General features: G+C 34.7%; 1 long non-coding RNA gene across 1 annotated transcript in view; it reads right to left on the reverse strand.

Annotated features, from left to right (window-relative positions):
- The window catches only part of LOC102062219 (uncharacterized), a 55332-nt gene that overhangs the window by 4091 nt on the left and 24875 nt on the right, over window positions 1-26366 (reverse strand). Inside the window, exons 3-4 of the long non-coding RNA XR_003382689.2 lie at window positions 11204-11334; window positions 8962-9019 (exon numbers count right to left, since the gene is read on the reverse strand). This is a non-coding gene — a long non-coding RNA (uncharacterized LOC102062219). The remainder of the gene's footprint in view (window positions 1-8961; window positions 9020-11203; window positions 11335-26366) is intronic.

Consider the following 26366-nt stretch of genomic DNA (forward strand, 5'->3'; position numbering starts at 1 on the left):
GTTTAATCCTAAAGACCCAGTTTACACTTATTACTTCAATAATTTAATTATCAAAATAGATATATGTGTAAAAAATAGCCTTGCATTCTGTTATCTTCATCTATACAGTTGCAACTTGGTATTTTTACCATTTTTTACAATTATATTCCACAAGTATTTTATTTATAATATCTGATCTCCTTTAAGAATTCCACATCACTGTTTCTTTAAATAAGAATATTCTAGGGGAAAATAGGAGATTGTTGCTTGGACTGTTCTAAGACTTTTGTGTCACAGTGAAACCTCAATAATCTCAAAATAGGAGAGAGAAACTCTTCCAGACTTTAGGCAGAGTCTTAATTCTTAAGTCTCCCTGCTGAGACAGGGAGTAGAATCTACATGTCTTCATGAAACAACCAAAGTGGGCTGTGTGTCATTGGAAATACACCCCACCCAGAATGCTGCAAACAGATAAGGCCAGGAGACTGGGCAGAAATCCCAAAGGAGCATTCCATGCTTTCTGTGCATCCCATGTTTTCTGAAGCAATGCTTGGTAACAATAATCTTACACTTCTGTGACAATCTTGACTCTGATAGGCTTACAGATAGAACAATTATGTGCTGAATTGTGCACTTCTGACATAAGGAAAAATACATAGGTTATAAGGACAGGTTAAACAGAATCAGAAGTTATCTAAAGTTATCTATGCTAAAGAGGATCCCTTGATTTGCTTGAAATCTTATATTTTCAGGTCTTCTAGTGTTTACAGTTTACTGATGGCTTTGTTTTTTACATATGCATGTTTGGTTATGAAATATTTATTATATCATTTTGCTTATAATTCCTAGCAGTAAAGCAGGATCCCCTTAGATATTGTAAATACAAGACATGAAAAAAAACCTCCGCCCCAAAGAATTTACATGCCAACCATAAGAGAAAACAGATGGGCAGAGACAGATGGAAGAAGGAAATAATGAGACTTCTATGATGGATATAAGAAATGTAATTAGGCTGATCATTTACCCATGCATTGTAAAGTTTGTCATGACACCACAGACAGATTTTTCAGAGAAGTTCTGCATTACAGACCTTTTCTGTCTCCTGCTGTAACAAGGGCACTTCTGCCACTCAAAGCAGCACAGTTCAGGAGAAGTAACTTGCTCAGTAATTGCTTACTCATGTACACTTTCCTTAAGTGCCTCTTGGAAATTAGCCAGCTTCTAAGCCCTTTCACAGTGGGAAGATAAGGCAGAGATAGTGTTTAATGCTTTTCCTTTTCTGTTTTGTTAATGAAGCATCATCAGTTTGATAACATTCTGATGACCGTGCTTCCTAACAAGGGAAAGAGAGATAATAAAAGCATATTATTTATATATAAATATATTATTATTTCATAAGTACTTTTCTCCTCCCTACATTGTTACTTTGGTAGCAGAAGGCTGAAATTATCTCCTGACTGAAAAAAATTTACAGGTCTTTGGTTGTTCACTTATATCTAGTTATGTTTGCAAAATTTTTCTTTACTAGAAACTGAAGATCTAATGATTTTGTGGTGTATTGAAGAAAATACATGAAGAATGGTTAGGTCACCTTTGGTTTTGAGCACGAATCAAACTTAATCTCCACAGAAGAAATAATGATTAAGTTAAAAAAGACAAAATAGATTTGTCTTGTTTGTTTCATACTACATGCACAGGACATCTGCTCAGCTAGAAAAAGGACTGTATTTTTTAAGGTTAACAAAAATGCCATAAAGTATCCAAATTAATCTATTGTGTTTTATTGCAAGGAGGAATACATTTTTCTTGTCAGACACAGACATCTGGGCCTGTAGTATGAATATGGTAAATCGAATAAATGGTTAAGTGTACTTTCTCCCTAGAATTCAGATGTCTCTTGCACCTTAAAACATTTATAAAACACACATTGCTTCCCAGAAATGATAAAATAAACGCACACATGTAAATATGAATCAATAAATAATAAAGGTCATTGATCATTCAATTAAAGAGGCACTCTGCAGTAAGGATCTTCATAATCTTGCAATAACACTTGATATTTCAGGAATAATACAATTTTCTTATCCTTAATTCTGAACATGGAGCAATTCACATTTAAATCAGAACTTTCTTAATTATGCTAAATTATGATTGAAATGCAAGGTAGGCCTGAGAGAAATTTGGTATCTGCCCATGTGCTGTTATGGGAGGCAATGTTAAATCACTGCGGAGCACAAGCTCACTCTGGATAAAACAGGACAATACACTGGAAAGAAGACAATCTTCAGTTACACAGTCAGATCATGTACAGTCACAACAGTTTTTGATGGTCAGCAACTACCAATTCCCATGAAATGGAATATAAGAATGGGATAATGACACTCAAACTTCACATAAAACTCCTTGGATGTTTTTTGTCCTAGTATTCACCAAAGTACCTGGAATTCTTCACGTAAGTTACATGAACCAGTAAATTTTTCTTTTCATGCACAAACCCCTAGTTTTGCTTCTTTTTGCACCAGCTAAGAAAAAGGGTCAATTCACATCTGGCTGCACTGAATTAAATGTAAAACTACTGGTGCCTTCAGTGTGAAGAGGTTTCACTTGAAAATGTATTTTCTTCTTTCTTTTTTTTCCTCACAGAAGAGCTGTCAAGTGTCTGAGAATAAAAATAATCCATGTATTTCATGTGAAGGAGCTAGAGCTAAGGTGAGGCAAATCAGGTAGCACCTTAAGTGCAATAGCAACTGGAGAAAACATTCCTCTTGAAACATGCACTCAAGCCACATTCAGTTTTTCTTCAGCTTCAGTTATAATTTTAGATTTGAACTACATAGGTACACAAAAGGCTTCTGACAGTTATTGTTAAAACTAATGTTCCTTTAGAATAGCCATAAATTACAGCCCAGCCAGATTTCTAGTCTGTTCTTACTTTTTTCAGCAATTACCCCTCTCCCTTCCCAGATTTTTCTTCTTTTCTTATCTGATGGTACCCAGATGTGGGGTGATCAAATTCACTTTTGCTGTGATATTCCTCTCTGCACCGAAATGCCTGGCTAGTCTGCAAACATGTTTTGGCAAGGGCAGCTTCATCAAGCAAGATAACTAGGAATCTGAAGATTTCAACCTCACTGCAGGCTACTTTATCCAGATTCAAACAGCATTTTTGATTATTCTTTTACCATTTTTGATGCTCTTCACAGTTTTGCTTGTCACCTCTTAACCTATCCTTCTCATTGTCAGAGACAGAATCAAAACACAGTAGTGCAGTTATGTCCTCTTGAAACGCTTGCTAACTGAGTGACCTCTGTGTGGGTTGAATTCTGGATAATGAAAAAAATGTAGTTATTTCCACTAGATCAACAAATAACCTTGGGAAAGAAAAAGGTGTAAGAACTTGCTCCTTAATAATACAGCCACTTTGCTGAGTTGCAATTAACTTTATGTATTTGTAGATAAGTAACTGTTCTGACAAGAAAGTGGTAAGGCAAAATCCAGCATTTCTTTAGGATTTATACAAAATGCTTCCAAATTCTATTTTCTTGTGAAGAATGGAGGTAAACTCCACAATGTCTCTGCTTTCTCAGACACATTTTTCTCATGACATTTTCTACTTCCCCTGGTGCTGTCAAATGTGTTAAGTGTGTCTGTCTTTTGAGTGTCTCACAAGACTGTAAAATGCTTAACACACAGCTTTCTTTTTGTGCTTCGAGCCTTGACTTTGATACTTAGAAAATGGCCATAACTCAGAACTGGTTACCATCTGGGCTACCTAAACTCAAAAAAACCCCTGTGTTTGGCAGCTTTTTTGTTTTAATTAAGAGTTTTGGAAGGCTAAATGGCAAGAAACCCAGAGCTTTTGTTTCTATAATGAGAACCTCTGAGACTGAACACTGCAAAACAAAATGGACAATACAGTAACAAATTTTATTACTGCCACACTTCATGGCTTGATTCATGTCCCAATTAAACACTGTACAATGCAATACAGTCCAATGGACCACAAAGTGTCCACAAATTCTGAAATATTCTGCTCTCACAAAATACAAACTATACATTTCCTCGCATTTTATAAGTATTTAAATCAGTAATATACAGAAACATTCAAAAATAATCCTAAATTTATTACTGGTGTGATTTCAGGGATAATTTTAACTTTGGTTTCCAGTAAGGAATGGTGGAAATATACTTTTTAATAATTCATGGGTTTCAAACATGCTACATGTCCTTGTAGATATTTGAAAGGTTACAAGATTTTAATAATTTGATTTTAAAGAGATAAATTTTATATCAGAATGTATTTTGAAATATTTGGAACCAGCTCCATTTATCATCTGATTTTATAGGTACTATCCAGCTGTGTTATGTAGGGCTCAAATGGCTTCAAGTGCTTAATAAAAATTGAGCTGTTTCAAAGGAAAAGTAGATCTTACAAATGTGTCATGTTCCTAACCTTAAGCCTCTAAATGTTTCACATTCTGAATTGTTTGCTTCTAAAAACCTAAAAGAGAACATGATGCCATCAAGATTTGCATCTAAAATACATAAACCATAAAACTAGGCTAGTGGGAAAAAGAAGTAAGCTGTTGTTGATAGTTCTCATTGATATAAGACAGTGAGGATCACAAAGGGTATAAAACTGGCTTTCAGCCATCAAATCAGTAAGATATATTTCAAGAATTCAAAGTGAAATAATGACAGATTTTAGAAAGAAAAATGTACACATGAGTAATCTCCAACAGTCATGAACTGAACTTGTCTGTAGTCTGGAAAAACCAGCACAAGCTTGTACTGAAGTCCCATTGTCTGACTGAATTTGGGAAAGTCCCTGAGCTGAAAGGTTTGGTCTCTTTCTCAGAGTGTTAGAAGGAATTCAGAAGAAACTTACTGTAATTGCTATGTGGAAACAAAACAAATTGGCAGCAAGAAATCATTCCCAAGAGCACTCTATACCACGTTCTTTGGACAACACATCCATTTCACTCTGTGTTTTCTGAACATGATCTCCCATCTGTTTCATCAATGTGAGCATGGTGACTGGTGTGACCAACACACCCAAACCCAGTGAAAGTCCAGTGTTTGCACATGTCTCCACCTTTGACACAAAACAAGAAGTGCTGATGAAGAGTTAACCTGTCTTAGGGAAATAGATGGTAGAAAGGACTAGGAATAAAATTTAAGAGGACAGAAGGATCAAGGATGCCACAGAGAGGTAGTGCTGACAGGTGATAGGAGTGAAGAAATATTGAGATTGGTGCAACTGAAAAAATAAAATAGAAAAAAATAGAACTAGAAGAACCTGGCACTTAGGCAGAGGAGTGCACTATTCTTTTTTATTTATTTTCCTAGAATTTCATTACTCTGTTGTCATCACTTTATTTTAGCTTCTGTCTCCCTTTTCACTCATCTTTATGCTTTCTCCTGTGTGTACCTCGCTCTTTTCAGTCTCCATTTACTTAACACCCTTCCAAACACCCATGGTTCCACCTCTTCTTGCCTTCTCCTTGTTCAGAGGAGATAAAATATGTTTTCTAAAGTAAATTACAGACATTAGATGTCAATAAAGAAATTTAATTAGATTCATAGATTTGTGTTTAATAGTTACCCTTAAAAGCCTTTGAGTTGAAAACTTAGACACTTTTATAAAGAATCAATGTTTTGAATATAGAGAAATCAAAGCAGTGTCTGGCAGTATGTTTGACACAAAAAAAAAATTAAAAGGAAGCGAATGACATATTGTGATGGGAATATATTATTTATCTGAAGATTGTAGTCATAATATATTGATGAAAATAAGAATGACTGCTCTTAACAGTGATGATTCCCATCCTGCTGGTTAACAACGTGTTCAGACACTGTCCAACAGCACCATGGATAGTGACAAACAAGCTCCTGTGCCAAAGTTCAGCTGTGGCCACAGTGCATCACTTCAAGCTCTTGAGAGAAGGCTGGATGACTCAAGACATACTGAGCCTTTCGCTTCTGTCATGGTCTATCCTCAAGTATTTAATATATGAAACTTTTGATTTGCACCAGAACAGTATTTTAAATTTATTCTTGGATCAGGTTTACCTTCTGCTTGTAAAAATGCAGTATTTTTCTGCCTTCTCACACTAACTCTTGAAGTCCTCTCTTAAATCTGTCTAGTTATCTTCAGATAACATTAATATCCTATCCCCTGGTGAACCTCAGATTTCTCTAGGAAAATGTTGCTCAATAAGAATTACTTTACAGAAACCTGAGCTTTCCTAACAGTTTTCAATCATGTAAAAGAGGTTTCTTAAAACATCATTCTTTCAGACCTTGACCAGTTCAGTCAATTGTGAAACAAGACTTCAGAATATATTTTAAAAGAAATCTTATGAGATGGAAGAAATTTGTCTAAAATTAAATTTCTTTAAAAACCACTGAGGGATCTTGTATGGAATGCTCAAAATGACATTGAAATGATATTCCAATCACATATCCAAACTGCCATTCTATCTGTGCTATTGTTTCTGAAGGCAATTGCAAAAGATCCTCTCCAATGTATGACTCTGACACTCAGACTATTAGACAGTTCTAAAGCTGCCAGTTCAGGATCCCACATTATAAAGTGAAGCCACCTGAGTTTCATTCCATCAGTTCAACCTACACCATTAAAAAATGTTCAAGGTTCTTCTATCTTACCCTTGGAGAATTTTCAGCAAAGACTTATATTACTGTTTATAAACGGAGTTAATATAAAGACAAAAACTCATTACAGTGAAAATAATATTCTTATATTTATCTCTTTGTGAATAAAAGCAGCACTAGCATATACAATATTGCTATGTTCTCCAAAAGACTTGTGAATTTAAAATCACTGTGTCATCCCAAAAAATGGGCAAATGTTTTCTGTAACTCTTTTTCAGTCTCACATTTTAGAATACAGGATCAGTCACTAAAGTGCTTTCCCCACATTACTTTTCCTGTATACTGCTGTTCATTGAAAGATTAAGTACAAGTGTAGTATCAAGAGGAGCAATCAAGAGTTGATTTTGTATGCTTGCAGCCAGCTTGAAAACAAAAAGCCTTTAAACAATCATCAGTGATTTCCCTGTAGTTTGACTTACACAGCCTGGGAATGCAAATCAATGTAGTGTATCTTCAATGCTGCATATTTTACTCTAAAATTTCATGCTTGTCATATTTGATTGTCTATAGATTGGTAGACCATTACTCCACAGAATTTATAATTGTTATATCTGTGCTTTGAATTTTTAGTGTTTACTTGTCAAAAATTAAGCTTTAGATTTACCTGCAGTTCTATTTGTTAAGCATATGACCATAATCTTGGATATAACCACCTAAATCAGGATTAAAAAAACCAGAAGCCAATGCACTTTTGCTGGTTAGAAACAGAGTGAATTCAGCATGAATTTATCTTCTCCCAGGGGAAAAGGGCATCTTAATGCCTATGAATTTTCAGTAACATTAAGCCATCATTTAAAAAACACTTTTCCATTTCAATTTGAAAAGACTTATTTTTAAAGCTTAGGTTTAGAGCTTAATTTTGTAACATAGATGGAGAACAAGTGGGAGAAAACCCAGCCAAAACAGACAACCTGATAGGCTTCTGATTTAATTGACCCAAACAAATTCCTGCCCTGTAAACTATCATTCTTGTTTTAAGTTGTTTTCTGAGCAGCATTTGTTTGTTTGTTTGACAAAAGGACCAACATTCTTATGTAAAAAACACTTCTGTATCAGATCTGGTTTTTTGCTTTTTTTATTGCACCAGATCGGACCCTTACAAATTCTTACTCACAGAATGAAAACACACACACATATCATCTCTGAAAACAGACTTCTGAGGATCTACTCTAAATCCACAGATGCTTAAGTGTTCCTGGACCATGTCTGAAAGCCTTAAACCTGCACTTACATTGCTCCCATGAGCAACTTGATACATGAAATATTATTTTGAGGTATTTCATGGAGACAAAGGTTCATATCCATAACCCTTTCCTGCTTTATCCATGGCACCCCTCTCTGGGACACTGTATCCCTATTTCAGATGTACTGGTGACTTTTTCTCAGGGAAATTCTGCAGAAAAAGAAGAGTTTGCAGTTTTGAGACTGGAGTGCGTGGGAGACAAACTGGTCACATGCAACAGCTGCAGCAAAGTTATTTGTGGTCTAAAATAGGCCAGACAGTCTTAGGAAAGAAATGTGCAAAGAAAAAAGTGTTTGCTGAGGTGTTACCAGAGCAGTAAAATTGCTATAAATAGCTTGCACAGCCTGTGAATGAACACTTGCAAAAATCCCACTCCGTAAAATGGAAAAAAAAAAAAAAAGAGAAATATTCACAGAAAATATCTGAGGATTTCTTTTATCTTTTCTCAGGGGAACTGTGTCTCCTTATTTGCTATTATTGATCTTTTTATGAAACCTTGCATTTTTGGTTTACTGTAATTGAGAAACTGAGTGAATCATGCTCTGAAACTGTAAAGTTTCATATACGGTGAGTGGAAAATAATTAACTAATTAAAAATGGTTCATATAGTACCTCATGAGTCACAGCTTGTGCGTAATATGATGCCAAGTCATCATGTGCAGTGTTTAGCTCTTGAACTCCATTTGTCTCCAATTTGTTAAAAAAGTGAGCTTTATGCCAGATTCCCAAATCATGCAGAAATTTGAGAGCCCAACCTTGTTTCTTTCCCCCAAATCCATTGTGCAACATTGCCCATTTTTGGTGCTATCCTCCCCAGTTTGCTAAATTATGTTAAATAACATTCCTGTGGTTACAAGAACACTGGAAGTTCTTTAAATCACCCTTTTCCAGCCCAGAGGATAGTAAGTTTCTTAACTATGGTAAGTATAATGTTTTACTCACTGACTCCAAAAAGCTGCAATTCTAAAGTGGAAAGAAATGTGACAAACCCCATACTCATTGGCAGATCCAATTTTAGTACATGTCTTTCAAAGCTATCATAATGTCAGACATAAATGTCTCACCGAAATTTTTTTCATCACGAGATGCTTCATTTCCAAATGAAGATCTGTTCTGTCTTTCCTGAAAGCCAGAAATTGTACAATATACAAGTTTAGTCATAGAGTGAGCTGAACAGGTTACATTTTTGTAAGCTTCATGTTAAAATATTAACAAGCTATCATTATATATATTATAATGAGGTGTAATTATCTTTTATGACCTTTTCAGTGTATTCCTGTTATATTTTTTAATACAGAACAATTACTGTTAATTAGTGGTTGCTGATGAAAGAGACAAGCCATGTTAGATTGCAAGTATCAATGCAGGAGCCTTGTTACTTTAAGCACAGATCCAGATGAGTCATTAAAAAGTTCTAATGAATAAAAAGGCAGTAAGCAGGAATTTTGATATAGAATGGTATAGTACTCAGGAAGCTACACTACTAATAATCCATGTTATCCTTAAATTCTCTGACTGCATGAATAATTTTACTCAGAAACAGCGAGGGAAAAATTGCACTTCACTTTTGTGAAATGGCTCTATGGCAACTGAGCAGAGAAGTATTTGTGTTAATTCTTCTACTGAATTTACTATTGAGAAGTACAAGAGTTATTTCATCATCCTTTCAATGTTCTTAATCTCATTAGAATTGCCTAAGAAGCTGCATCATGGAACAGTTTTAAAGTGAATTTGTTCTCCCTGTACAGAACATACGTGACTGAGGTACATTATTTTATTTTGTAAAAGAAAGCCAGTAATTTGGAGGTAAAAACAGCAGTATTCTCTCTGCTTAAGCATCTCAGAACAACAGCAATACAATTCTGACTGTGAATTCTGTATATACTCTGCTATTTTGAGATTTGAAGAGTTGCAGTACATATTTTTTTTGTGACAGCTTAGCTCACAGCATTATATTTTGCCACAGAAATTTAGGACCTGAGCCAAAATGGAGGCAGTGGAAACGTTCCCATTGACGTCAGTGAGCCTTGGATAAGGCCCCAGACGGCTAAGGACTAGGATTGTCAACTTACAATTAATGTAATTAATGCATCTACACTGGCCCTAGAGCAGTCCAGGCATAAAATTTCTCTTTTGCTCTTAGAATTTAGCATCTTTTACTAGGAACTTTGAGAAAACACAAATTAAAATAGGAAGAAAAAAAGGGGGGCAGAAGAGAAAGGAGGAAAACATCTACAGCTTTTTGAGGATAAACCAGAAGCTTATAGTCAAGCCTCTGTATAACCTGTTAATTGTTGATCTCTAATATAAGAGAATAATAATATTCAGCAATGCAATGCCAGTAGATACAAAGGTAGTTTCCATTCACAGTTCAAAGCTATTGCCTTTATGGGTCTGAAACCTTTCTCAATTAAACTAAGGTGTCTAAAAAGAAAGGAGGAGTCTGAATCTAGAAACTGAGTTACAGTGATAACAGTAAAATAAACATTTCAGTTTGTAAGAGGGCTGTTTCTGATGTCTTAATGTTCTTACTACAAGTATTTTTGAGGGGCTGATAAAGGTAACTAATGCAGTGTGTCCTATAGAGGATCACTAGCTAATATTGCAAGCAACATCTTCAGTAAAACTAACAAAGTGAACAGACAAAACTTATTATACTATTTCCTTATTGCTTTTATATTCTAAGCCTTTTTCTTTTTACATAAGATGTTTGGGCTCTCTACTTCATAATTTGAGCTTCCACTTATTTCTTTTTGTAATGTTTCATGTCACTTATGTTTAATTCTGAAAAAAAATGCACTTATTTTTTAGTTAATTAGATATTATATCTTTGTGGGAAAGACACATTGTTTCAGTGGGTTGCAACTCATAAGTACCTAGTACTCATACTGAAATCTATTACATGCCACTATAATGTTATGGATGATTAATGCTGAATTATTAGTTCATAGGTTCATTTCAGTGAAATTTTCCAAATATTAATGATAGGGTCTCATATGCTAGTACTTCCTCAGAGACTTATGAAATTTAAAAACCCCAACTCATTAGTAATTACCAAAGCCATAGTAGGAAGGTTGATGTGATGAAAGCATTTAATCAGATGTTCACATAAACAAGCTAATGAACACCTGATCCATTTTTATGATTGTAGCAGAACATTCAGTTTGAAGAAATAAATGTCTTCTGTACATTAATTGCTCATTTTCATATAAAAGGTAGTTTTATTTTACTGTGTTGTCCAGAAAATCATACTGGTAGTAGTACCCATTTAAAAGAAATAGTTGTTTTTATAAACTTTTTACTTACCCTGTGGAGAGTAGCAACACTTTCAGGAAATGTTTTAGGCTCCTGAAGAATCTGAGAAACATCTGCTTCAATGAAAATATTTTCCTTCTGAAATGCTGAACATTCAGCACTTACTCATAGGCATTTCATAGCTGTAAGAGAGAGGGGATGATAAAAATCAGTCGGAATTTGGGAGAAATAGTTTGACTTATTGTTCTTGACTACAGAAAATTACAGTGCCAATGTAGGGGGAAAAGTGCATGTTTCAAAATGGGATAATGTTAGAATTAGGGGATTTAGGAGTACATCACTGAATACCCATTTCAGTAGTACAGGATATTATGGATGTCACTAAATTAATCCACAATGTCTTTGACAACGTAATGAAGGAAATAGAGTCACTTTCGCCATTTCATCGGCGGATGAATCAGCCAACTAGCTTCCAACATCACAAGCAAAACCAGTTGGAATTAATAACTTTTCTAAGAAAAGTAATTTCCTGAATTTGGGTATAGTTTCAGCAAATTCAAAGTTAAAAAAAGAAAGACAGAGGGAAAGGAAAAAAATTGAGCCAAGTAGGTAGGTGAGTTTAAAATAGTATTTTTTTTTCATTTGAAAATTTTGAAAGAAAATATTTCAACTTTGATGCTTTTTTATTTCTAAACTGTTTTTAACTTCTGAAGTATATTAGAAATTATCCAAATAAATGCAAATATTTCCCCTCTATCTGAAAAAGATGCCCAGCTACAACTGTAATCTGAACTAGCCTGAAATACCAAGGTAGGCACTGATGGTATACAGCCACATATAAACCAAGGAATTGTCTATCTGGTAAGGAAAATATCTGGATGCTTTTCTGAAGTGTTTATAATAGCACAAGTGAAGGTAGAAAGTGTGTTCATCGTTGAACATCCTTGTGTTTGTTGTGCTCATCCTTCTCATTGTCTCTCAGTTTTGTCTCCCTACAGAGCTGGAATCTGATTTTGCAATGTGAAAGAAACAATACCTTTCAAATATGATGGAAAAATTAAAAAACCCCACCAAAACAACCAAAAAATCCCCCAAACCCATAGAATTTCTAGAAGTATGGTTATCAAGAACCAAGTGTGCTCTATTACTGTCTGATATCCAGCTGAAAAATTAAAAGCTGCTGAAAAATCTCTATATGTGAGTTTATAAAAGCCTGAATATAGGGACGCATTTAGTCTAAAAGCTGGAAGCTTTTAGAAAAGCTGGAATCCATGTAGAAAAGAGCAAAGCAGTTTTCAATTTGTAAGTGACACAAACAATAAATTTTCCATGATGATGACTGCACTGACACCTTAGAGCAATTTAGAAAATTACTGCCTATTTAATTATATTGAAAGAACTTTTAAATTTTTTTTTGTTATGTTGAATTCATCCTATGAAATATTATTTATGTATATAACAAATGACTAAATGACTCACAAAAGAAAATGAGTGGTTCACCAATTCCAGGGGGAAATACAATAAAGATTGTGTTGAAGAAAATGCATTAAATACATAAACAATGAGATCTTAAGCTCCTTTAAAAAAGGGAAAAAGAGAGAGAAACTGCAGCTGAAAAATGGGAATGCCAACAGCTCTCTTCCAACGAATATTACTGAATCAGCCAGGAAAGATAAGGGATCTCCTCTCACATATGAGAATTAGGAAACCTGAAAAACATGTCCCCAAGCAGACACTGAAGTACAGTATTTCTCAGCAATATTATGTATTTAATAATCTGGGACAGGATTTGTAAAGGTCCTGTTTCCACCTGAACAATGAATTTGGTGAAGAGAAACATGTTCGATCAAATGTCTTTTTTGGGCTGCTACCCATTGAATCAGCCCCTGTTCATATGAATGCAGTAGTAAGATATCTCAGGAATATTTTGTGTTCCATAGCCAGAGTGCAAATTCAGTAAAAGAAGAGTAATTAACAAGCTTTTACAAACATGGGTCACGTCAATTTCTTTAGAATCTTTGTCTTGCTTTTGTTACTTTTTTTCAAATAGAATTTTAACTTTCACCATTAAAAAGAAGAAAAGAAAATAGGTCCTCCTAAACTTCTCAAAACCAAAATACCAGATTATTTATAGGTATTTCTAACATATTGAATAAGTCTTTTGCTGATTACTTTTATATTCCTTGAGTATACTTTTTGCTGGAGACATGACTGACTTCAGCATTTATTGTCTTATTGCACTGGTTTTCAGAGTGAAACTGCTGTTTAGCAGCTCTGAATTCCCTTAGAAAAGGGATACAGAAAAAATTTCCATAGAGGTACTTTAATTCCATTCAGTCCCATTTCTAGACATTTCCTGTCCATCTATTTGACAGTGTCCTTGCGTTCTGTTACCATTCTTAACAGGTGAAAGCATCATAAATCTTGGATGTTTAAACTGATCTGAACCCTGTTGTTAAGGTCAGCTGACAACAGAGGAAATCAATATAAAACAAACTAAGAAGACATGGATTTTGTCTAATTGGCTCATGTTTCCACAGTATGTGATAGTATGTTCTTGAAAATGCAAAACTCAAACACTGTTATAAGTCTACTCTTGCAAATGATTTTTTTTTCCTGGTGTAAAAAAAAATAAATTATACTTTGGAATAACTGGCTCCATAGTAACCGTAAAAAAACCAGGATAGATCTTAAGGAGATTAGGCAGCAGAAAACGTATATATATTTTCTTGAAAAAGAAGTTACTATATTGTATTTGATATTTTCATCCTCAGTGAAAGAGTGATTGCAGTCACTTCTTCAGAGTTAAATAAACTGAGCTCTATGAGCTGACTGCTACAGATGAGAGAATCTGACATTTACAAATATATGAAATGGGAGTAGTCATTAAGAGCATAAAGATGTGAGTCCAGCACTCCACACTGTCCAGGAGAAGAAACAATAGGAGTGCATCACACCTCAGTCAATGACTTAGAACCTGATTTGTGATATTGTGCTTTAGTTTCTTTAGCAAAAGCACTAAAGCCCTGAGAGACAATAAATTCTTATACACTTAGTAATTATGTGGGATTTTACAGATTTTTATTATTATTGTTTTTCATGCATAAAGTGGGGAAACCCACTTATATCGTCAAACCTTCAACACCTTTAGAGACTTCACTTGGCTCCCTACTAAGCCTTAAATGCTTGAACTGGGTTTGTTGCCTTTTCTCCTTTGCTCTCCCGCGCGACATTATGACATCACTGACCAAAAATTCAGACCCATCTGCAAAAGGACATTTAATAAAATTAAAATGAACTAATTGAAGGTGTGAACTGAGCTGTATCATCCAATTCTTACACTGCTGTTTATTTCACACAAAGGTTTACTTGACTAAAATAACTCAAGACCATGCTTCTGACAAGAAATGTCCATTCAGATGTAATAGACTGCAGTCTAACTTCACACCTTTGGCTAATTCTTCCTAATTTCCCCTGTGTCTCTGTTTGGAAAAATATCCTGGAGGCACACTAATCCTTGAATCAGCTACACAATCTTTGTAATACAAAATTGGCTACATGCCTGGAACTTCTGGTCTCTGATTTTCTCTTTCATGCAGTATTTTTTCTTTTAATATTCCAGACAAGTAAAGTCCAGATGTTTTCTGCTGTTTAAGAAAGCAAACACAGAGCACCCTTAGGCATTCAGTCATTTACTTACAAAAGTCCCATTAAATTTGGTATATTTTATTTGACAATCATAAATACCGTTTGTCTTTGAATTGCTTTTCAAATAGAAAATATCACTTAGCACTTTAGGACTTGCATACCTGCAATGGAATAGAACACTGAATTACCATGTTCTCCATCACTGATTTCTATTTCTAGAGCATGCAGGCCTTAAAACAGTTAAACTGCTTACCCAGCTAGTCAAACTGACTATTTGTTCTATAAATACAAATACAGATTTCTATTACAACAAATACTGGTCCAAGTAATGAATTTTTCTAAAATTTACTACTCCCTATAATAATTTATCAATTACATATTTTAAAACAAGAAACTCAGAAAAAAAAAAGATAAAAAGAGACTTTAATTCTTGTACAGCATTATATTCACTTCTTAATTCTCCTTCCCAACAACGCCATGTATCTCTGGCTACATCTAAATTTCTTGAGACATTTCTCAAATAACTAATTTTATCTATCACTCCTAGACATTTATAACACAGCCCTGTATTTCTCAGAAAAACCAGTAGCTTTTTTGATCCTACAGGGCATATTTATTAAACAGGAAGAAAGAATTTCCACTACCAAGTATGTCAATGCCACCATTTAATGCATGCTTTCTCTGCACAGGTTTTCTCTTTGCCCACCTATGTATTAGCAAACAACCCTTAGTGAAACCAGTCTATTATCAAGATTGTTTTATTTGTCTCTAAAGTAATTTTGTTTCACACCTAATTACATTTGAACTACATCTTAATTTTTTTATACATTGTATCACAGTAAGGATATAATTTGCAGTAAGGGAGTAATTTGGTTGATTTCCGGATTAGAACAATAATTAGGAAGATGTATACACTGGTAATATTGCCTGTGGTCCAGAGAGCTGGGCAAGACATGGTTCCCAAGGCAGTGGGAAGCAATAGGTCCCTCCCTCCATCCCTTCCTCCCTTCTCTTCAAGAAGTCCAGATGGGTTCCCACTGTAAAGTACGCAATTACAGAGGGTGGAAGTGCCACACCACGTCACCAACTCCACCCTGTCCTGCTGCCAAGGAGCCCTGAGCAGCATCCTTACCCATCCTAAGCCTGCTGCCCTTAGCAGGGTTCCCTCCCAGCTCCTTGGTGCACACTCCTGGCACAGACAGCGCAGCCATCCATAACAACAATTACAATAGCACTGATAACTTTGGTACTGCACTTCCTGCTCCATTTTAGACTGCTCTGGAATTTCTGTCTCTACTTTTGTGCCACCATTCTGGCTCGATATAAGTATAGATGCCCGCAGAGGAGACAAGAAAGGGTCCCTTGTTTCTTCTAGGAAATAAGAGACTTATAGCACATACATTTCTACCTTAATGACATTGCTTCTCATATACTTATTTCACATATTCTGACACTTTATCTCTCAGCAGAATACCAGAAACTTATCATAGTGGTTTTCATTGTTTCATGTCTCTTAATTTTTTGAGTCATTTTCTTAGCACCTTGTTGCCATAGTGTTTTATAACCACTAGTCATGTTGTAATTGATTGAAAATTGAAGCAGGAATGAGCAGAGAAAAAAAATAAAGTAGAAATATTTTCTTTATAAATTTTTAGATAGCATTTAGCCAGTCTATATCTGAAAATATTACTTCACAATTTTTAATTTTTACAGTCAAATAAGTGTGTGTCAGTCAGATCCTTTGTGCCTAATTATACAAGTTCCATCAACATGATCTCTGAAAATCCTCACGTTCCACAGAGTCCAGCTATCAAAAAGTCACTTGCATTACCTTGAGATATTTGAATAATATTCCAGAAGCCTGAGAACAGTCGTGTAAATATGTTCTCAAGAACATGCAAGGAAAACCTCAGTATATCTATTACTATCATATTGACAATACATTCAAATTAAGCAGATAAAAATGGTTCAAGAGAAATGCTCAGTTTCCCCTGGATTGAGAAAGGAACTGAATTATTGACAGCAACAGGGGCTTCAAAGACTAGAAAAATTTACAAACCCAAAGGCTGAAACTTGAACTTTTCAACAGTTTAACCAAGGGGATAATTAAAATTTTGTTACAGGTTGAGATTTTGAAACATTACCTTACCACTTATGTATCAGGCGAGAATAATAGACTCTTTAAATTATTTACATATTTTCTTTCATTTGATTTTTTTACCAACTTTTAACAATAATTGTAACAAATGCATTTCTAATCACAACCAAATGTTACAGTTTAAACCACAAGATATGCAGTTTCCTCTTTCATATTAACAACAAGAACAAAACAGAAATTCCTATCTAGCATAACAGAATCCCCTTGTTGTTTCCTTCTATTCTGGTGTCTCTAATAAAGCACTGTTGCCTTTCCTGCAACATTACCATAGCAAATTATCTCTTGCAATTGCTTTGGTGATGCATATGAAAATGTAAGGTTCAGGACAGATGATGCTCTGGTGACTTTACTGCTGAAAGAGAGCAGATTCAGCTAAAGCCACATAGACCTGATTTCCTTGAAAAGAAATAGGGTTGGTATCAGGTCACTTTATGGAGAAGAAATACTTGAGAGGAATCTTTCATCTTCTAGGATTGTCTATGTTGTCCTGAGAGCAAATCAACCATCCAAGGGAATCTGAAGCTAGGCAGGCACTAAAGGAAATAAAAGTAAATATCTCTTTCCATTTTAACATTTTCCCTCCCTTCTGTATTACCTTCATAAATTCTACTTGATGCTTCAATACTGAAAACACATCCTATTCTCTAAGAGCACAGGTACGTCTTCTTTGAATGCAATTATTTCTGTTTGAGTAAAATTTTCTGACTCCCTGATCTTACCACAGAGGCTTTCCCCCTTCAGGGTAACCACTGGAACTGCTAGCTTCTATCTGCAACTCCCTAAGAAATGAATAGTAGCATGAATTAAATGATAATAAAAACCCCAGTATAAAAAAATACCAAACCTCTAAGATTTCTAATTTGATACATTCAAGCATGAGTAAATCAGTGTCAAGTTATTTTATCTGCTCCTGCAGCAAAGGAACTGAAAGAGCATAAAAGACCTCACAGAAGTAAGTAGGAAGTAAGACCCTACATAGAAACAAAATTGGACAGCAATCCACTATTCCTCAAGAGTTTATTTTTTTCCCCCTTCTTATCACCCAGTTTTTAAAGGCACCATCTGGGGGAGACATTTGTGTGAAACTTCTATAGAGGATGCAAACTCGGAATGTGTTGATGGAAAGCCACTGGGGAGTTTTACTGTCAATAAACAAAGTGGAAAAGGCCCTTTCTTTCTTTGCCCTCCAGAGAAACCAAAGGATCACTTGTACAAATTGGTTTAAAGCTGGTATGTTTTCCCCTTTTTCCTCACTGAGTATTGCTGAAGTGATGTATAGTTTCCTCCTGAACATTCTCAAGCCTCAGCTGGGGATTTACAAGGATGGATTCTGCCCATGTGTGTGCAGGCTTGCCTACGTCCATTTGAGCTTCAGAGAACAATTTCTCATTTTTACAAATGTTTTAAAGTCCAGTCAAAATAATAACGGAAAATAATTTTTGATTCTGTAATAATTTTAAGGTTAGTGCTGTTTTTGCAGCTGAATTTGTTTTATTTATATGTTCCATTAAAAGAAAAAACCTTCTGCCTCTTCTAAGAAAACATCGTTAGCGCACTGACACACCCATATATCACCAGCTAGGGAAGAAAGGATAAAATATGGCATTGCATGAGCAAGCCATGGGTTAGAAAACAGATTTCACTTCTGGTTGGTAATCATGTACAGGCTATTTTTTCAGTGCCTTAGCATCATATGTTTTTAGGACAAAGATATTGCAATATAATTTTCTTCATTGAATTTTCTGTGATTTTTCACTGACGTATTTGACTTAATTCTATGGAATTTTTTCTCTTCTGACAGTTAATTTCCAATTTTAAGATTTTAAGCACTTTTTTCTTAACTTCAAACTGAAAGAATTGTGCAGCAATGTTGACCAAACCTTACATTACACCTATATAGTACAATGATACTCTGAAAGCATTTTGCAAGTGGAGAAAGCTAGCTAACCTACTTTTGGCATGCAACAGCTATTCTGTACTATTGCTACTGTAAATTCTCCATCAATTCTCCTTCAATTTTTTGGTAGGGAAACCATGTCATCTTACTCTATTTCTTAAAAAATGAAGCTGTATATGTACTATATATTCATGGTACTGTAGGGGCTACATGTTCGAGCTGAAAAAGACTGGAACCAAACTGTTAAAATCTCTTAGACTTTGGCAAGGGGTGTTATATGTTAGATTTAGTTGCAATTATAATGTACTTGGAAATATTAAACTGCAAAAAAATTACTTTGTGCCTTTGTCAAAGGCAAAAAATTAGAATTAGCCTTTAAACACCAAGCAAACAAATGTTATCTGCACTATAACAGTTGTGCATACATATTTTTTCTTCCATGACACTGAAAATTCTCAATTATATCGCATTTCATAAGTAACTTTTGATTAAGAAGATTTTCCTCAAATTATACTTGCTGCTTAAAAGGAAAAAAAAGTTATGTTCTCTTAAGTTTACCCTTTTCTCTTATGCTAAAGGGTCACATTAATGTTTGAAAAAAATGGGAAACAAACAACAACAACAACAAAAAAAAACCAGTGAAAAGCACCCTAGAAGTCTAGCCAGTCCAGCTTCCTGTTCCATGTCAGAATTAATTATTTGTAAATCCTTCACAGTACGTTTGACCAATTGGTTTAAACTAGCAGTTAAACTTTTGGGTTCTTCCCATTCTTCACTGTCCTCCACTCTCCAGTTATATTTGATGCTTATCTAAACTGCTTGAATCTGCTTTAATTTAGCATTGTGCTGCCTGTTGTTTATTCCTCCTCAGAACTAGAACTGAGAGAAAATGTTGTGGTCCTTTCCTATTTGTAGGTAACACTATGATGTTGGAAGACTTCTATTACTCCACAGATTTTTCATCTCCAAACTGATTAAATATTTCTTTCAACTTTTCATCTAAGGTCACGTTTTCAAAGTTTCCAACACATTTTGCTGCTCTCATCCATAAATTTCCAATGGCATTTCTGCAATGTGATACCCAAAAGGGGCTAAAATCCTCCACGTCCTACTTATGCTGCAGTACTAGGTAAAATAGATATGTAACACTGAATGTGCTACTTTATCCAGTTCCTAAAATGCTTGCTTCATCAGCCATCTCAAATTTGGTTCACATTCAATTAGAATTCACAGTAAGCAGGATTTTCTTCTTAGGAACTAGTAGTATTTAGGAGTAATTCCCCAACCTGTGTCTTCACATTTGATAATTTCTGCCAAGGACAGAACTTTGCATATTTTAAAAGACAAAAAAACCCAGAAAAAATAGTGATCATAATACTGGGACTACTATGAATAATATACCAACTATTACTATTTCTCCAATTTACTAAGATAGTTTCAGAATTTACAAATCTCTCCTCTGAAAAAGTTGTAGCTACACTTCACTTGCAACTGCTGAACAGTTCAGTGAACATATAATTTATTCCAGTAGTCCTTGCTGAAATACAGAACAATACCAGAATCAAAGATCAACGAAAACCTCAAATGAACATATCCTTTCAGTGGGACAGATAGCAATTGATCCCTACTCTTGATACAGCTACCCCATCAGGTTTGCACCCACCTTAAGGCATGTTTGCCTAACTTACTTGGAAGCTCCTTAAACAAAAAGAGGTATAAAGGAAGACTGTCTGAAATAATGTATTCATTGACGTCATCTTGTTTAAATTCACTCTAAGTGCTAACTCCCTCACTGGAACATAAAATTAAGTTTAATTTGAAACAGTGTAGTGCATCTGACTAGTTGGCAAATAAGTTGAAAAGCCATAAAACCTTTTTCTAAATTGATACTTAATTTGAAAGCGATAGAAGCCTATGCTACCTAGCAGTCAGATATCATCATCATTATAACAGAGTCCAGAATAGCACAAAGAAAATACACGAGTGAGAGAACTTGGAGCAGAAAAAGTATTCCAAGTTAGAGCTATGTAGGAAGGTTGTATAATAGAATTTTCCTGTACTACGGCTTAGAATATAACTTGAAAGAAATAGTAAAGACTATCAGATATATTTCTAAAAAGTGTAAAAATCAAGTCTAGTTTTCAATGGCTATTTCTTCACACAGAAATAGCACAGCTGACACTAAGGTTAAAAGTAAAGATAGAAGCAGTCAGCTGAAATAAAGGTCAAGAAATAGCTCTGGAAAAAGCACAGATTATTTTTATCCTCTGTTTTGATATTGAAGACAAGTTCACTGCCTTCCTTAGTGCACCACCATTGGATAATGGAGATTACTCAGACTGAAGCAAAGATTCATGACATAGTATGGACAGGGACACCCTGTGGATTCTCTGAAAGTGCAGTAGCAATATCAAAACAACTGCCTATGTCCATTTGCCTTTAAAACCTCACAAGAATTACTGTGATCCTGTTCTATATTCAAATAAATTTAATTTGGTCAGAGGGGCTCTTTTGTTCATTTATAAATTTAATTATCTTTTAAGAGGTTCACCTCCTGTAATTAAGAAATTGCATGGAAGAATAATTACATACAGAATAGTATTCACAAGATCTCGAAATATGCAGAGGCATACTTACAAGGAAGCAGAATTTCATATTGGTAATTAGTTTTGACTGAGTTTGAAATGCATTGCTTGTGTCTTTAGACACCATCTTGTGTGTAACAGAGCTGGCACACCCTGATTGTGCTATGATACTAAGATGTTTCAGGATAGTTCAAAACTGTAATAAATTAGATTTTTAAACATATAGTAAATTGTAAATTGAGAGATTTCTTTCTTTAAGTCCTGCAATGCAGAAAATACATTACAAATAACTCTGCTTTTTAAGCACCCTTTGCTCAGGAAACCAACCATCAAAGCAGCATGGCTTGGAACAGCTAGAAGTGCTTTTCTCTGCTGGAGAGCTGAAAGTGTAATCACGGCCTTGGCGCTGGAAAAGAACTCCCCCCACATAGGTTTGAAGTCCCTTCTCTCTTCTTCTGCAAGCCAGCCTGCAAAACCTAACCTCTGATGTGAAAAAACCTGAACATGTGCACAGAGAGATCTCTGACTGTCATGTCTAACATCACTTCTCTTTTCATTCCATTCCATCAGTCTCTACCCATCTCATGTCTCTCTTTTTCCTACTCTGTGCATCAGTGCAGTCAGGCAGAGACCTTTCTATTCTGTAATTGTATGCTCTGTAGCATCAAGGAATCTCAGGCTTGATTATGGCTCCAAGGTGCTGCTGTAGCAGAAATAATTATGTAGTAGAAAAGGAAAATGGGATGATCTTCAAGCTTTATCTCTGCCTAGGGCCATGGACCCAAATTGGAAAAAGCAATTCATTATGCCTGCTGACTTATCAATTGCCAAGTCTTCTGCAGAAGGCTGGTAATCCCAACAATTCTTATTTTATGTAGGGAGGCAAAAGGACAGAGAATAAGACCAGAAAGGTATGTTGTGGAGGGTTTTTTTCTTAGTTTTTTTGCGAGCGTGAGTTATAATTGGGGCATGTAGTTCTAATTAAGTACATGTGAATAAAACAGAATGCAATAATTCCTTTGACTGTATTTTTGAACACAGAAGTCTAACAATGTCATTGCTAGCTTAAGTTCTATTCTTGACACACAGAAAAAATGGCAACCAACCCTCATTACATATTTACTGAAATCTTAGTGAAGTGCTTTGAGGAACTTTCCTGGCAAGGTATTGTTGCTAGCTAATTTAAAAGCCTTTCTGATAAATTTAAGTAAATCCTACTGTTACATATTTCCTACAGTAAACCCCATTCATTATGAGTGAGATTACAGCTGGCATGTTGCAAGGTCATAGTGCAGAATCAAAAAACGCAAATAGTACTTGCATAGACATCTCTTGCAATACTGGGTCCTAAGTATCTCAGATGAGGTTTTTGGAACGAGTAGCATCACTGCTCTGCAGTCATTTCAATCTTCATAGAGTTTTAAAACCTTATGTGCTTTTTAAGAATCCTTGAGATAGCAGAAAAGAAAACTCTCTATAAAACCTGCAGGTAAAATGTTACCTGTAAAGAACTTCTTAATAATACTTGCTAGCTCATTAGCATAGGAAGAAAATGCTCAAAATTTGCAGTGAATCTTCAAGTTTTAAAAAACAGTTAGTGTAGTTTTCAAATGAAGTATAGGTGAGTCTACAGAAATATCTTGCAATTCATATTAAGTACAGTATAATTTTTATAAAACTACTAATGCAGAACAAAATTCCTATTCAGTACTTCAAATTATTTACATGCAGTAGATACAAAAGCAATTAATCCACTTCATGACATAAAAACTGAGTTGGTCACCTAATGAAAACACAAAGTTAAGGAAGATTAGCTAAAATTATAAAAATTCACATATGGGCAAATGAGATTTCTAGGAAATGAGATAAGCCAAAGGAAAGGACAGTTCCATTTCAGGAGCTGTCTTCAAGAGAAAAACAAGAAAATTTTAAAAATATATCTTTTACAGGAGATCTTTGATAAGCAATATTTTCCAGTTGCCCAAGTCTGACACTGCATAACTCAAACAAGAGTGAACAAGGTTTCCCAGGCAATTTTTCTGAATAGAAGAGAAATAAATAAATGAACCTAGAAGAGGTTCAAGTTAAAATTAAAAGGAAAACTTGAAATTTTTGATTTAACAAATACTAATAAAAAAGATGTTTCAGAGTAACATGGGATACATAAACTTGTACTATTAATATTGTACTATTTGCTGCCCATTGCTAACAGAGTGGTGAAATGGTTGAAGAACATAAGATGGACCAGAATTCTTGTATAAATCTCACACTAAATGACTCCAGTTCTTTTGTAAGACTATCTTATACTATTTATGTAACTATTATTAGGTAATGTTTAATATAATAAAATGTTATCCAAAGGTTTTTGTAAGGACTGGAATATAGATGCTCATGTTTCTCATTTTTTGACTCAGAGTTGTAATTTCTGCAATACTGAACTTATGAAATTCATTTATTTATTTGTTAATAAAAAGCCCAGAGCCTGATCCATACTAAAACTGAAATAACCAATTCCCATATTTGGCACAAAATCTGGAATTCCAGCCAAATGTAAAGAAGAGCTTTTCTGAAATGGAGCTTGATTTCAATCATATGTGAGTGAATGATGTGGTAAGGTGCTTGTTTCAAGGCTGTCCCCAGGTCATAAGAAAAGCATTTGGAGTTTTATGGAGATATCTCATCATTATCTCTTTCAAAGCCTCATCAACTTTGCAGGACAAATCTGTCTCAGCCAAACTGGCGCTAAAAAGAAGATGTTCATCTAGTCTAACTTTATCTTTTTTTCTTCTCAACATAGGGCAGAAGGGCTTTTGTTTCCATAGTTACTAGAGTATTTCCTTTGAACTTCTTCCAGAATACTTTTATCTTTTCCACATGCACTGACAGACAATCCTATGAAGTATGTATGTATTTGTGAAACATTCTGTGCTTCATTACCAATTCTTTGCTGGATATAACACAGGAAATTGAGCCCATTGTTAAAGCCAAATTTCTGACTTGCTGATTTAGGTGTTTTAATATTCAGTAATGTATAAATAGACTTCAGAATATTACAAGTGAAAGATAAAATCAAGAACACTAATTCTAAGAGTTTTTCAAAGTTATTATTGTGCAAAGCCGATTTGTTGTTATTAGTTATTCTGAGTCAATATAGTTGCATGCTTTCTAAATTGAAGAGAGCAGCTTTTTTAAAATTAAAGTATGTGCTTCTTAATAAAAGTTGTATCAATATCTGTTTATGAGCAGTAGGAACCTCATGAAAGAGACGGTTGGTTGAGGATTTCTGAGGTTGCTTTTTGATGACTTTTAGTTTGTTTTGTTTTAAAGAGAAAAATTTGAACTTTAATTGAATGCATCTTGTTTTTACCCTTGAAAAAATTTATATAACTTTAAAAAATATTTCCATTGTGGTCTTCAGGCTGGAACCATTTTAGCATTTCCTCCAAAACCCTTCCTTTGCCCTTCAAAGATCAAGTCTTCAGCAAAAGAGAAACATCTATTCTCTATATCTAGATACTCAATCCATTCTAAACTGATATCAAATGCCCATGAAAAAAGAGGCAAAACCAACTTTAATTTTTTTTTTCTTAAAAGATTATTTTAAAAAGATTTTACACAGAAATACATACAAACAGTTCCACAGAAAGATATAAAACCAGTTCCATGGACTATACCAGTGGTTCTCAAAGTAGAATTCTCTGAACTAATAGATTTCTAAAGCAATAAGAAGCGAGCTGCCTTTGTAGTACAAACCACTGCTCAAACCTTGCCTTTTTACTCTGAGGGCTTGTGCTCTCCAACACCGGACACCAGCAGTGGGATGAAAGCTATGCCAAAGTGGTTCTAGTTGGACTGCCATCTTCTGTCAAAGGGAAGGAGACAATGAGTGGACTGCTTGTTAAGCAGTCAAAGAATTGACACCCCAAATTAAAAAAGGACATTGTGCTGGATTGTGCCTCCTTCCTTGCATGAATGTGGTAGATGAAAAGATAGAAACTTCTTGTATTGATCCATTTACACTATTGTACAAATAGCATTCTATGAGAAACCAAAAACTTAACAAAACAAAACCAAAAAAACTAGGTTCTTACTAAGTCAAAAGTTATTCCAAATGTTGTCTGTTTATTTTTAGGGGGAAACACATAAACATAAATGCTAGCTTATTCTGACAAATGATTAAGGCTACACAGTGTCCACAAAATGCCACAGAAGACTGGAGAGAAGCATAGACTACATTACAGATCTCCCCTGACTTTAATATACAAAACTCCAACAATTTTAACCATAATTAGCAGCGTCATATACATTATTTTATATTTATAGTAAAAAAATGTGAAATTCAAGACTCTCTATCACATGTTCTGCTACCATTCAAGATAGTTAGCAATCAATAAATTACTAGGAATGACAGGTATTCTTCTAATGAAGCATTTAATGAAAATAAGTGGGTTGAAGCTTTCTATTAGCAATTGTCAAAAGACAGTTAACTAAATATTGGCTTAATATCACAATGGTTGATCTTCCGCTCAGGGAATGTAAATCTTGTAAACAAAAGTTTCACTGACAGCTCAAGAAATAAATACACATTACTAGGGCTCTTCCTGATAGGAAAGATGATTTAAGGGAAGTGTTTTACTTCTCTTAGAAAGTAAAGTGTTTTCAATAAAGACTTATCTAAAATTATACTTGAATGAATTATGTGCCTTGTATCCCTAATTTTCTGATAGCCATTGCTAAATATTGAGGGAGTGGACATTACAGGGACAGAGGTCTAGATGATTACATTATTCCTGATTCTACTGACTCAAGAATAGCAGTGACCATTGAGCCTAGTTTGTTTCTGATTGATCTGTTACAACATCTATATGAATTTGGATGAAGCCACATATTTCATCTTGACATAAATATTTTTTTTTACACTGAGAA

Source organism: Zonotrichia albicollis, chromosome 1 (genome assembly GCF_047830755.1).
Source record: "Zonotrichia albicollis isolate bZonAlb1 chromosome 1, bZonAlb1.hap1, whole genome shotgun sequence".
NCBI classification, from domain to species: domain Eukaryota; kingdom Metazoa; phylum Chordata; class Aves; order Passeriformes; family Passerellidae; genus Zonotrichia; species Zonotrichia albicollis.